The 9,162-nt window shown below is 28.8% G+C and overlaps 1 long non-coding RNA gene across 2 annotated transcripts; it reads left to right on the top strand.

Annotated features, from left to right (window-relative positions):
* The first annotated feature begins 3,104 nt into the window (after positions 1–3,104).
* LOC148283608 (uncharacterized) lies at positions 3,105–8,724 on the top strand. Of its 2 annotated transcripts, none has more exons than XR_015825556.1 (2): positions 3,105–3,188; positions 7,492–8,724. It is a non-coding gene; the product is annotated as an uncharacterized LOC148283608 (long non-coding RNA). The 2 variants fall into 2 exon arrangements; XR_015825557.1 differs by having other exon boundaries at positions 3,112–3,252.
* The last annotated feature ends 438 nt before the right edge of the window (positions 8,725–9,162 follow it).

Raw genomic sequence — 9,162 nt, forward strand, 5'->3', positions numbered from 1 at the left:
TAATGGTTTATAAATATTATAAATCATATTTAATACATTTATTACGTTTGCTATTCAAATCTGTATTACTACTTTTATATTATTATTATTATATTCTAAACCAATAAAGTGACTGTGTACATTATAATTATGTGTAATTTTTTTAAAAATAAATAAAATATAAACATGTTACAACATACATGAAAAACATTTTACAGAAGAGAATACAGAAGTCCAGGCATCCTCAGGGCTTATGACCTGTCATGTCTGGGGGGTTGAATGCAGTCCTTGTCTACGGAAATTTGGATATCTTAAAAAAAAAGATAAATTAATTATTTGCGTTCTTATATTTAACACTTGAATTTCAATTTGGAGGCCATTTTTGACGAGTCGTAAATAATCCACTGTTAGAAAATTGCTATTAAGTTTAGAAAATGGTAGAGGTCGAACCTCAGATACGGGACAACAACCATAAATATGTTATTTTGTGCGATTTTCAGTGAGTCAGATTTAGCTTCAGAAGTTTCTATGCTCTACATAATTTTGTATGTGTCCACCCTGTTGTGTTATGATCAGCGCGTATGCCTACCATTCAAGAGGTCTCGGGTTCGATTCCTCACATAGTCGACGTGAAATATTAATTTAAAGGGTGTTTTTACAGTAGAACATTTCATAGTCCCTGGACTTGCAACATACTTATATTTCACAGACTTTATAGTTTCAACTTCTTTAATCCATATCAGTCAGATGATGTCGCCAGAGTGATTAAACCGGGCATTAGTTTATCACTCTAAGAGGATCAAAGTGTTAACCTGTCATTCATCAAAAGTATTATTTTCAAATTACGCGCCAAGAAATTATTTAAACAAGGTAGTTTAAATTTTTCCAAAAATTACTATTTAAAATTAGAATCGATTTTCTTAAACACGATGCTCTGCTCATACAACCTTCCTGTAAAACCTCTTTATAATTTGAAGCCTACGTGTATCCCTCTTTCCCTTGTGGCTTTAAATAATACGTGACTGAACAGGAAGAGCTTCCGTATTTTATTTTTGAACTCGAAAGTAAAAGTTTAAAGTTCTATCGAGTAGCGAAATCAGACAAAGGGAGGAAATTTTAGTTTACAGGAAAACGCAATACTTCAAACGCCAAGTAAAAATCAAATAATCTCGTTAAAATAAATGTAATATATAGATGGTATTATACTGATGGTGGTGGCCTCGTGGTGTTATGGTCAGCGCGTTTGCCTACTATAAGAGAGGTCACGGGTTCGATTCCCGACATGGTTGAAATAAAATATTTATTTCAAAGAGTGTTTTCACACTAGAATATTTCATAGTCCCTGGACTGGTACCTGAAGAGTAAGACTGATTACCTTACCTTCATGTAACAAAATTGATCGAGATATACTGCAATTAGTGTACCAATCTAGTGCTCTATGCACCATAAGGGAATGATTATACTGATAGGTTAAATATTTTTTTTAAATGTATGTTATTACTCAACAATTAATATTGTACATTGGCAAAGTTGTTTCTTTTTGGCTATTTTATCCAATTTTTTGATAATTTTATTTTTTCACGTCTAATAAATTAAAATATAGTGATGTAATGGTTGACACGCTACCACTTATGAAATCTTGAGTTCGTTTATATTTTTAAATAAGAGATTGAATATTTATTTTATATCGTGTTTTTTACTGCAATCTTCCTTTGCCTAAAATAGCTTAATTGCAATACTAATTATTTTACTTTTATGTTATGGCCTTTGTATCATTAAATTATGTCTTACAAGTATTTTGGAGACAATTGCACATATATTTTTTTGAAGGCAATTTTTTTTTCCAGGTATTGTTCACTATGTGGAATAATTCAGTCAGATGAATCTTATCCACGTTAATTAAGATTTGCAATTCTTTTACAATTCAAAAACCAACACATGAAAGAATTAAAAACATAAAGATGCCTAAACATATTGAAAATTGTGAATATTGTGTGTAAATTGGCCACTTATTTATTTATTTTGTTCATTAACGCCCAAAAGGCATTTACAAAAAATAAAAATCAAATACGTGCTAACATACAAAATAATAAACAGAATATACAGAAAAAAATTGTGAAATTAGTTAAAAAGGATATGATAAAAAGTTTTACAAAGTAAAAAAAAAAAACAATAATAACAAAGGTATGCAAGAAAAAACAATAAGCATATAAACAAAAAATGCAAAGATATAAGCTTATGAAAAAAATTCTGTAAATCAAACAATAAATAAAGTATTACGGTAAGCAAGAAAGACATTTTTAATCAAATTAATAAACAAGCAAGCATATATTATCACGAAAAAATAAGAAATAAAAATATGTATCTATGAAATGCGTATTTGCCAATACTACAGTGCAATTTGATATAATAGTAAAAAATAAAAAACAAGTATAAGGTAATAAAAATAAACAAGTAAGTATTTTTTTTTAATTTATGAAATTGAATTGTCAATAATAGTTTGACGAGCAGCTACAAATAAACTTGATATTGTGGACTTATAAGATGCTAAAGAATTGGACAGAATGTCTGCAGCCGCTTCATAAGTGTTACCTAACCTATGCAGTCTCGGTATCAATGAATTGTTTTGTTGGTTGGAAGAAGTACTGGAGCAATTAAACAATAAAGTACTCCTAGTGTTGACAGCAGGTACTCTAAAGTTAATCAATTCAAGTATTTTTGGTGCGTCAAAAAGAGAGTTTACAATTTTATACAGTACAATGAGATCATTACTAGTTAGCATATAGCCACTAACAAGTCATAAGCCTTTTTAATGCCTCGACTTTCATATTTCCTTCTCTTAAATATAGTACATCTCATTTTTTTATGTTAATTTTAATATATTAGGTTTAATACTCAAAAATACTTTTATTTATTCATAATGTATTGCATTAATGTGTCTATGTTACAAAAAATTCTAAACTTTAATTTTAAAATTTGAACATGCGTTCCATTTTAAAATTGCAAACTGCAAGACGCTCACATAACACGGCGGCAAGGCGGCAGGGCGGCAGGGCGGCAGGCGTGCAACTCTCTACTATCTACTATCATGCCTCGTTCCCTAGTATTTAGTATCTGCCCGACCAGCGTCGGCGTCGCATGTGCATAGAGCGTGCGCGTCAGTTTTCCCCGTGACAGTACAACTCACGCCGGTGTTTAGCGGCAGTTACGTGTGTATTTTTCCGAACGAGATCTTAAAAAATTAACATAGATTATTTTGAAGGAAATGAACAGGTTTTTAAGGCTCTTTTATTTTGACCAATTAAAAAAATATTTACTTCGGGAATGTGGTTGCATACTGCAATAAATACTACTTTTCCAGTACTTTGCCGCTCAGCGTCGGATGAATAAAAAAAAATCGTCGTAATTTAAAAAAAAAGATTTATTGATTTCAAAATTGTTTTTTTTTTAAATTTCGTTTGTATGTATTTGTTTATTTCCCCGTTCATTTTTAAATAATATCCTATAATATGTTTTGCCTATAAAAACCGTTTTTTCTTTTAAATTACACATATTTTTAAACGAAATATAAAAAAAGGCGTTTAATGTATCATTCAGACTTTCAAATTGCATTAAATTTAAATAACGTTTTAATAAATACTTAAAATTTTGAATTTACACAACATTGTTTTGATCCGTTTATTTTATTACCGAAGTTAGTGCTTCAAATATAAATTTTATTAAAAACAAAATAACTGAATAACTACAGGTTAAAGTAATAACGCAATAATTTGTATCAAAATGTATGAAGTGCGGTAAGTAATGTGCATTTTGGTAACCGCTCGTCTGTTGGTTTTGCGGACAGTGTGTTGATTGCTGATAATTTGATGTTTGCTCATTTTATGGATCATTTCATCAGCACCCATTGTCTCCCTTATTAATCTGTATTTTATCCCAGCAAAATGTAACCGATTTCATTATTAAATCATATTTTCAAATTAAACTTTATAATAAACACCGTTTATTTACATACACGTATACATTATTTTAAGCATATTAATCAACGCAAAACAATTTTTTTCGGTTTAAAATTTTTCATAATGGATTTTTTGTAATGAATAACTATTTAAACACTTTATTATTTTATAAAAAATAAAAAATAAAATACTGTATGCATATTTGTTTTTGATGATTCCGGATGTTTTATGCAAAACTGCAATGAAAACATTAAAAAAAATACTAAAACTATTTTTAAATACACAATTTTTTTGAAAAATAAAAAAAATCAAATCAATAGTTTTTTCGTCCGTGTATTCAATATATATATTTTTTATATTCTAGAGATTTCTAAATATTATTATTTTAATTATTAAATTTTTTAATTTTTAAATTTTAAATAAAAATGGTTAAAAAAAAAACATCAATATTAAAAAATAAAATTTTGGATTGCTAGTACATGGAACTCTCGTTAAAATTTGTATCTAATAATCACTTCTTATTAGTTAAGTACGAAAATAAGATCACCATTGGTTTGATTTTGGCATGTACTACATATTAACAATGAATAGGGTTTTCGATTATAAAGCTGTCTTTGGAAAATCTATTTAACGGTACTTAACAATAGCGAAGCCCATGGGTACTATACGAAATTATTCCGTATCCTATATTGTCCCGAATATACAGTTAATTTAATAAGCTTTGATCTGGTCACTTGGTATTCATTTTCAATCTCTAAATTACATTAAAAAAATAACGCCTGAACGGTTTTTGTTTACAAAGTTATGTCTCTCATGATTATTATGATATTATTTTAACTCAAGTTATTTTACAACTTCACCATTTATCGACCCGTTTTTTGTGCGTAAAAAATTTTAATGATTTAAAATGAAAAATTAAGAAGTACTCGAGTTTTTGAGATATGTATTTTTTTTACATTATATAGTTACTTTGATATACAATATCAAAAAATTCAATCATTCGCTGTATATTTGGTATGTTTTATGAATTTTGTTTTTTATGTCATGTCATGAAAACAATTTTTTTAATACACAAATTTAGGGTATAAATTAATGATAACTTCCTTTTTAAATCGGGTTTTTTTTCTCTAATATCACGGCTTTTTTTAGAATAGAATCAATTTTTCGCTTCAGCAAAATCAAAATATGTGTTTATAAATAGAAAATGGAAATGTTTAATTTAAAAAAATAGTATTTTTTAGTATTTTCATTAGAAAGAAGGTTAAAAAATCAAATATTGCATTTAAAAAAAAACTTTTTTTTTTCCAGTAGTCTGTGTTGTGTTTCATCATTACGTCATATTTCACGCAAAAACATTATAAATAGATTTTTAATGGATTTCCCCCGATTTACTTAAATTAGCATGTCGAAAAACTCTTATCCGCTGATTAATTCTTGCCGTGCCTATGTAATCCACGACAACTGGGAATCGGCACGTCTAAAAAAACGATTTAGACAGAAACGGCCTGTTGACAGAAGTCGTTGATTGCATCTCAGCATCGTCTCTTCCTTGTCATACATCATCACCCTGACAGGTGCAGGAATCTTTCAACTGATCTTTGAACTAAATGCTTTTAATTTCTTCGTTAAAATTTCCGGTGCTCATTGAAAGTGCTTTTCAGTGTCAATACTACGCCATTACTTTTTAAAACTTTTAGTAATACTTAATTATTTCTCGCTTCCGTTTTTGATTATGATCAATATTTAACTATTTCCCGGCAACCCTCTTCAAAAAGTTTTTTGTAGCATGTACCCATCAATAAATCATTGTTTTATTGAAATGCAGGTACCGATCAATTTGATATTGATATGTTATGTTTTCCCTGAAACAGGTTTTAAGATTATTTCGGAAAGAAAATGCTAAAATTGGGTTTTAATGAAATTCAGAATGTCATTTTTATGACAAATTTGATAATATTATAGAGTTTTATTTTAATTAATATCTTAAGAATTGTTTGGAGCTAAAGAAGTAAATAGATATACGGTACAAAATATTTCAAGAAAATCCTTTTGGTTTAAGGCATATTTTTTTACACATAGTTATAGCGTTTCTCCCCTGTGTATTTCTAGACTTCTGTGAGTAGTGAGGAACAGGTCTGGAAGTAATTAACGAAAGGGCGCTAAAACGTTCATAAAACCATTCACCCGATGGTAGTAATTGTAAGATTAATGATTTTAAGCCAATGTCTTTGGCGCGGACTGCCCTCACGATTAGCAGCTCCCTCAATCAAATTATTTCTCATATTACTTCCGGAATCTTCCAGTCACGTTTCTGGAAACTGGAAAACCAGACAGGATAAGGAGATATTGCAATAATAATTTAACATCTAAGGTAGTCAAAGATTAACGATGTCCTTAAAAAGAGGGTGCCATTCTCATATTTCAAAGTGAAGGTCCCTTAGCTTTTCCAAGAGTAATTCAATATTAATAATAAGACACATAAATTACAAATTTTAAAATCACTTCCAACCTGCTATATATTTAAAGCCTATTAGATTTAAATGAATAATTTGACAGTTTTAAAACTCCGTCATAAAACATTACAAAACACAAATAAAATATGTGTACAGTTTAAAAAAAAATTTTTTTTTTCGTTTATCATATTAAAATTTTAAAATAGTTAAGTTTACGGTAGTTTTTATTTTGTTTTAAACAATTAAGATGTTCAATGGTTTTAAAAAAAGTTAAAAGACTATCAAACCATGTCAACATCTTAAAAATATGTATTTTTATGTATTGTCAGCGCTGTGATTCTTTAAAGAAACGTTATTTTGAAATCACTCCGCCAGTGACGTCACAAGTTCTAGTCGGTGAGATCTGCTGATTGGTGAGTTGGCTTCCCGGAAACAGAAAATCTATCACAAAACTTTATCGTGGCTTGATTCGGAATATCTTGTGACATAATTTAAAACAGTTTACTCATATGAATTTTTTCATACATTTTCGTGAAACTTTGCCTAAAAATTAAATGATTTAATTTTTACCGCATGTAAGAAAACATTTTTCAAATCCGATTTTCCGCAGCACTAAATTTCTTCATTGTCTAAATTGGATCTGAGACGGAAACATCGATTGTTTTTAAAAATGTGCCATGTTTTATGACAAACGGAATGAAAATTAAAAATAATTACTCGGTATGTAGGTACACTTTTTTTAATGAAACTTTAGATATACCCATACAAATATAATTGTAATTTTTACCATGAATTACTGCCAATTTCCATAAATTAAGGCATTATTGAGTGGGTAAATAAAACAATAAGTTGATTTTTTTTTTGCTAAACGTAATATTTTCTTTCTTATGATTTATCCGAATGTTTCAATTCTGGAAACTCTGATTCGTTAGCCCGTGACACTAGTCACGAACCACAACCCGGTTTAAATATATTAAAAACGCAATCGTTTCCTTCAAAATATTATGTGACATTAAAATCGTTCTATATGAGTTAGTTTTGTCTATAGTTCGTGTACAAATATAATAATAAACATGTAGAAATATGTTTTAATTTGCTCGCAGCGCTATATTCTGTATTCACAATAGAATTTGCAACGGGGTATTTAAACTGTCATTTTTACGACACGTCTTCTGCCGTTTGAAGTGACTTTGAGTAACTCAATATGGGTGAAATGATTGATATTCCAAACATTACAAGTGCTGAAACAAAGTGAGGAACTAATGGCAATAAACCAAACTGTCTGTTGAGATGAAGCATGGCTAGTACTAGCCATCAAGATACTAGCAGCCCAGCTAAGGACTCCCAAAGGTAACTATTATCATTTCCCATTCTTAAACGTGAATATACATAACTTGTTCTTAATATACAAACGTGTTTATTGTGTTTATTTCCCATGAAAGACTTGTAGTTTCCTTAGAAAATTAAGGTAAATCTAGAAAAAAAAATTTAAAATTATTTTTTAATGTTTATATTTCACATTCATCCATTATTCCCTTTTTGCATCTAATGGTGCATAGAGCACTGCATTGATACACCAATTGCAGTGTAACTTGGCCATTTTTCGTAACATGAAGGTAAGGTCTTACGCTTCAGTTGCCAGTCCATGAACTATGAAATATTCTAGTGTAAAAACACATTTTTAAATAAATATTTCATGTCAAACATGTCAAGAATCGATCCCGAGACCTCTTGCATGGTAGATAAACGTGCTGATTACTATACCACGAGGCCGACAAATTTCACATATCTACACATTAAATAATACAACGCCTAACATTCCTTTAAGTTACCAAAACTCAATTTGGAATAGAAATAAAATAAAATATTTTTTTCAAAACAGTACCTGTTTATTTCAACGAAAAAGGACAAACGAGTTTAACATTTTTGATGATTTAATCAAAACGCGAGAAAAATTAACAAACGATCTTAACATTTTCATAAATTAAGTTAAACAATAATTGACACTTACATACTTCTCTACTTTAAAAAAAATTTGAACTTCTTAATAGGGATTTACGTATTTTAAACCTCAGAAAAAAAATTTGATATAAGTTTTTTTTACGGATAAATAATAGTTGTTCTAGTGTTAACTGAAGAAATGAAAGAAATAGAAAGCATTGACATATTTTAAATTTATTTTAAAAAATCTGCTCTTGAGAAATGTTGATAAAAATTTGTAATGTTATTAAAAGTTTATATTTGTTCTTAAAATGTTATGAACTAACTTAATAAAGCGTAAATAAGAGAAAAAAACTCATCATAATGGTACATAGGAAACTGCATTGGTACACCAATCGAGAAATATCTTGAAAAAAAAACTCCACTTTTTAACCGTTTTACAACAAAAGACTTTACGCAGTCGACCAACAAAGCCTTTGCAAATGCGAGTAAAATATTTTTTTATTAAAAAATTCTCGGTAGTATAACTAAAAGTTTTTAGAAGGCACATTTTGTAAATATATAGTTTTCGCCCTATGCGTATTTTAAAAAAAAATTCCAGCGACATTTTTAGACCTTTCTTTAAATGTGAGGTCTTGTTAAATTTTTCAAAATTTTTATTGTATTTATATTAATATCACTACAGAGTCCTAAATTTTCTTAATTGCTGAACTGCATAATTCTTTTTAAAACCATTAAATAAACTCGGATTTCACAGCATCATTTTCTTAAAGATGCACTATTGAATGACGACGCTTGATGTTTTATATTTAAACACCTCATTGAAAAATAAA

The sequence above is a fragment of the Micrasema longulum genome, unplaced genomic scaffold (genome assembly GCF_059751315.1).
Source record: "Micrasema longulum isolate JH-2025_06_02 unplaced genomic scaffold, ASM5975131v1 h1tg000216l, whole genome shotgun sequence".
NCBI classification, from domain to species: domain Eukaryota; kingdom Metazoa; phylum Arthropoda; class Insecta; order Trichoptera; family Brachycentridae; genus Micrasema; species Micrasema longulum.